Genomic DNA, 6,000 nt, shown 5'->3' on the forward strand with positions numbered 1-6,000 from the left:
GGACCACCAGAGGAGAAGGCAGCCTCAGAGGGACAAGATGCACAGCCCTTTTCTAATTCTCCCTGAACATTTAGAAGTTGGACAGTCCCATTCTTTATTGTTTAAAAACGCAAAGCCAGAAAAACTAGTGTCCTCACCAACACGTAGCTAGGCAGAGGGGTTCCTGATGCATGCAAGAGGAGAGGCTGTGAACTGCTGCTTTTTCTGTGGAGATCTTGCAGCCATTGCACATTACCTGCTGTTCTGCCCCAGAATAAAAAGGTGGTACTATTGCTTGGTGGAATGATGCAGTTCTGTTCAGCCATACTCCAGCCAGGGGAGAATAAGCTGTTTCACTGGTTTCCTCGTTCTAGTCTAGAGAGGATCAATCTCCCCTAACCTCAGCACCATCCTTTATAGAAAAACATCCCCAAGGTGTGAAAATTTTTCCCAGTTTCAAGAACAGAAAAGATGACACCTCCACCTCTTGCCACCTTCCATGGGAGAGAACCTGGAACATCGAGTAAAATGGGGAGAAGAGAGGAAGAACCTTCTGTCCCCCTTAAGGAATGGTGAATGGCTCGATGGTCTGGCCAGCTTTCAGCTGCTGATGGAGCACAGGAGTGCCATGAAGAACGCTGTAAGGGGGGACAAAGCCCGTGATAACACATTGGCAGAAGCAGAAAAAAAGAACAAACTTGAGGGAAGGGTGACAACCTGTGCTGGAGCCCGCAAACCCTGGGGCTGTCCCCCACTAGAACTCCCTCTTGATAAATGTGGTCCTTGCAAAGCATCAAAGCCTTGGTGTTCCTTCGCAGACACACTACAGCTCACTGCCACCAAGGATGGGGTGAGACAAGGTTTACTTTCTAGTCTCTGTGTCCCCAGAGAGCAATGCCCCAGCGATAGCTGAGCGCAGGTAGAGGCAATGGCAAAGGTGGGAGAGACCGTCCATGGACCCCTCCCCACCAGTGCTCACCACATGGCTGCTGCGCTCAGCATCTCGTGGCCATGGTGCTGCCTGGTGAGGACCCTCCGTACAGGGACAGAGGGTTTCTGCTGGGTGCCATCCCCTTCCTTGCATAACCGAGGAGCTGCAGGGGAGAAAACCAAAACTAGAAGCCTCTGGACTGAGATTTATTGCTTAGTTAATAACATCCTTCCCTTCCCAATGACCCCAGTGCAGAAAGGAAGGGCTGAGTGGCTTTATCTTTATTCAGTGCCATGGTCCTTCTGGGACACTTGAACGTGATCGCATCATTTTCAGTGTCAGACTTGATAAGACGCTGATTGTGTTTCCTCGTTGCTCTGTGGTCGAGGACTCCCCCGGCAGCCTGGGCAGTTAATGGGGACTGACTGGCTCCCCACGCTCGCCAGCCCCGTTCCCTTTGGCTTTCTGCAGCAGCACATTAACACAACAAATTAACATTGTAATTGCCTTTTAACTATTTATCACTGTGGAAAAGGGGGGGGGGGGGGGGGGGGGGGGGGAAGAAAATAAAAAGGGAAGATCACAGGCAAGGACCCTAGAGATAGCTTAGAAAGGCAGGTCTCTCTCTGCACCTCCCTTTATTTCTATTTATAGCCAGCCATTAAGTTATGCTAATAACAGCCAACCACAGGGTATGGCAAATCCCTTGCTCAGGCACAGAAAAAGCACGGAGTTAAATATATTCAGTTTACCCAACTCACAGGACTGGCGCGACTGCTACCAAAACCACGGGGATCTAATAGCAGCTTCAGCAGCTTTCATTTAGGTCTATTCACACAGCAGAGCCATTGCCAGAGTATGTACGTATTTGGCACATACATACATGTAAATCAAGCACAGAATAAATAAAACAAGAAAACTCAAAATACCCAGTATCGATGACTCAGACGTAACCAATTATTTTGGCAAAGGACAATTCACTGCAGTTCATAAATGGATTCATCTGGGAGAAAACAGCCCTTTTAGCCAAACAGCAGCATAATGCATCTGCCACCAATTTCTCCGGAGCAATTGCGTCAAAAATAGTATTTATTTTAACTCTCCCTCACATACAATTGGTTGTTATGCCATTTTCGTGTATATGCGGCAGTTTCTAATGGGGATTTCATCAGGTCCTCACATAACCTATATATTTAATCAGATTATCCAATTAAATAATACAGCCTTAAACGAAATCTGCTGTTCCCTTGAGTAATTCTGGGAAAGCTTTCATTGCTTGTTCTTGTGCTTAAAATGTACTAAGAGCACTGTCTTCTGCAGCTATTTTTAGGCATACAGACATTTGTAAAACACGCATAGTTAATTTCTAGATACCAATATCTTGTTTTCCTCATCAAATTACAGCAGGCAGAAATGTCACATTAACCTATAAAATCACAGAGCACATAAAAATAACGATGGTGGCTTTATCTTTTCTGACTGTGAGCAAGCACAGGGTGAGGAAGTGATTGCTGATGGCAGGGTTTTTGTAGAGAAAGGAGGGGAATCCCACCAGGGCGATGTGACTGCGGTCGCTCCCACACAGGGCTGAGCCTCGTGCTGACCGGCACCCTTTGAAATGTGCCAGCACCTGCCTGGCAGAGGGGCAGCCACGGAGGCTGGGTACCCTCTGGAAGCCCCTACAACTTCCCCAGCAGCCATCACGATGAGGTGCTGCGTGATGGATCCAGTTCTTGGGGCAACTCGTCACAGTTCACCCCTGGCTACCCCATGCTGTCTGTGGGACCACAGCAGCCCTGCTGCTGAGCTGGTGGGGCAGGAGCCAGCGCTGGCTCCAGCTGAGCAGATGCTCTAGGTTCGAGTATTTCTATAGCCTTTGGAGCAAGCATATCCACGCAGGGAAAGGCCTTTTAAAGTGCTGGAGCTTGCAGATCCCCAGGAGGATTTCACACGTGGAAGGCCACCACAATGCTCTGCCACAGGGATTGCTTCGTCCTGCAGCAAACCCTACAAGGATGGTAACACCTCTGGTTATTTTGCCCCCCAGTCCCTATCTTGGTAAGACACGTTGCCTTACTTATCAATTTACAGTTTAATCCAACATCTCCATTTATTTTAGCAATTATTAAATGGGTCACAAAATACTACCAGGAGGAAAGCTGGGAGGTGTTAGAGCACAGCGGTCTCCGGAGCGGTGCAGGAAGCAACGTAATGGCTCAGCACCGCAGTTAAGTGAACACAGACACCAAGTGTTATAACACAGTGTTTTCCCAAGGGCAAAATTGGGGAAAAGTGACAAATTCAATCTAGGCTGAGCACAGCGAGCAGACTGGTTGACAGACTCTTCTGGCTACTACAGCACTAAGCTCCTCCAAAAGCCACTGGCAAGGCGCAGGGATGCCAATGCAGCAGCTCCGCTGGCGTGCCCCAATGGGACTCCCCTGTGAAGTTCTGGCGGCCAGTGCTTGGTGCTCAGGGTTTCTGCCAGCCTGGCTCTGCCAAAGTGCCCAACTTGGGCAGATTTGGCAGTGCTGGTCAGAGCCCCAAAACACCTTCTGTGCTCAGGCACCAGGTGCACCACAACTCTATGAAGAAGTCGGTTGCCCATGTATGCCTCTACCAAGTCAAAGAAATTATTACCTATACACTTTCCTTCATCCCTTAAGGTAATAATAATAAAAATAATTAGTTAAATACCTATTCTATTTCTTTTCTCCTCCCTGCCGCCCCACACCCCAGTAAAGCAGGTGAGAGGCATCCACCCCTGCATCAGCTCTTGGACATCCCCCAACTTCCCAACCCTCCCCTTCCTCCAGAGGGCAATTGGTGGAAAGGGGGCTATTTTGTAATCATTAAAATTTAATTTTATTTTTAAGCGGACATGCTGCCATTTCAAAAGCTCCCTGGTGAGAACGGGATTGGCAGTCTGGGGAAGAGAGAGCAGAGGTGGCGGGGGGCAAGGATGCGGGAGGCATTTAACACAGCAGCTGTAGGAGCAGCGGAGATGCTGCCGGCGCAGGGAGGGGTTGGCTTCTTGCCAGCCTGCTCCACACTCTGAAAAATAGCAAAGCTAATAACCTCAATTACAGCCCGGCCTGTCTGGGGGTAGCGGATGGGGCCTTTGTTTATCTGAATTCCAATGTGAAAGCAAAGATTGTTTTCTGTCTGCAGGGGCACATGTTGTACAGACGCCGGAGAAACAAGCAGTATGCTTAAGGAAAAGGAAGGTCAACTATACTTTCTTCCAAAATTCACCTTAGATGCTGACAGCTTTAATACCTTAAATTCATCTCCTTTGGGCTCCCAAATATTTTAATTTGGCAACTAGAAGGCAGCAAGTCACCTGGAAGGTGGCTATCAAAGTTTGAGCCTCAGCTGAAACAGGGATGGGTTTTCACTGCGGTGGCTGTACCACTGCCCGCACTTCCACTGCAGCACTCATCGTAAAAATGGGTCTTAGGGCTTTTTAAAGAAGTGTGGAGCTATTCTGTAACAGTATGTGGTGACTGATTACCAAAATATTTATTTTACGAATACATTAGTTAGACAGGGATGCCTAGAAGGAATAGGCAGAAAGACAACAGCCACCTCTGTTGAGATGGGGCTCTGTCAAGCCACATCTCAAAGAATATTTGAGACTTGGGCAACATTGCTGGACTTCTTGCCATTTTCCTACCTGATTACAAATCTAATCTACATTCAGGAAATCTGGAAAGATCAGGTAGAGAAATCACTACCTTCATCATGAGACCAGGGACCAGAAAACAGAGTATGGCAGCATCTATGCAGGGTCAAGAAAAACATAGCACGTTGTAGAGGCAAGGTCTGCCTATATCACCATTGGAGAAAAAATAACTACAAGAGATTTCATGGAAAATAACTGTCACTTTAAGACCCTTTGTCATATTTAAGCACCGTTCCTGCTGATAAAATGAGCAATGCTTTTGTTCATGCATGGTTTCCCTCCGCATGTCACTGGACACAGAGCCCTGCAGGCTCAGTGATTCAGTTGGGACTGCCAGATGGTCCATACGGATGGTCCTACGTTGCAGTTTTAATGCAGTTTACTGTGCTAGAACTTCATTTTCACGTGAAAATCCATGTAAAGGCTTGTCAGGATCAGCAAAGCCTGTGACATTATTCAGTTACAGGCTCCCCCTCAGTCCGCCAGCACACCCAAGCACCCCGCTACCTATGATGCTTATAGCAATATGCCTTCAGGCTGCATTTGTATAAGTTTCAATGGGGGTGAACTCACATAATGGAAGTTAAATTTTCTCAATTCCCTTACGAAGCAGAGGCAATCGGCCAGCACTCACAGACACGTCACACGTCAGCTCTGTGCCCTGTATACACACACAAGAAACACAAGCCTTGTTCACCTGCAGTGGCATAAATCTGAAAAGACATCTAATAATTCCCAGTTCCCACTCACCAAATGCTAGATGCAGAGAAACAAACCACTTCTTCTCAGTGTCAGTCAGTAAAAGGGGAATGCCACCCATTTTTGGCAGCCCGAAATCGGACAGACTATAGATAACGTGTTACCAGGGTGTGTTAGATCAGGTTTACACAGGCTGACTAAAATCCATCACTCCTTGCAGCAAACAAGGGTAGTGAGATTATGCTGTCAATATGTTTTGCCTATGGAAAACCAGAATCTAACAAGCAATGTAACAGCTCAGGTTAGATACCCCTGCCTCAGGCTAGGAGTTGAGTATTTCCTTGGCTAAGAGAACCTTACAATTTAACCTTTGCCTGATCTCACACATGACTGGCTCTTAAAAAATTACAGCAGAAGAACTGTGAAAGACAGAGGGGGGAGTTGTTGTACCTTTGACCTTGTTTGCTCACATTAAATAACAAGACACAGAAGGGTAGAGGCTGGGATCTAGCACAGCCAGGCTAAACCTCACCATGGGCACATGCTGGTTTGCATTAACCACAAAGGCACTATGGAAAATTCATATGAACCAGTCATACCAGACCCACAAACCAAAGCAGATGTCATTGCCTTGTCCTCACTATGGAACTGAGCATCACACGGTCACACCGGACCAGTGCTGCATTGTTCACCAGGGACTGGAGCC

The sequence above is a fragment of the Falco biarmicus genome, chromosome 10 (genome assembly GCF_023638135.1).
Source record: "Falco biarmicus isolate bFalBia1 chromosome 10, bFalBia1.pri, whole genome shotgun sequence".
NCBI classification, from domain to species: domain Eukaryota; kingdom Metazoa; phylum Chordata; class Aves; order Falconiformes; family Falconidae; genus Falco; species Falco biarmicus.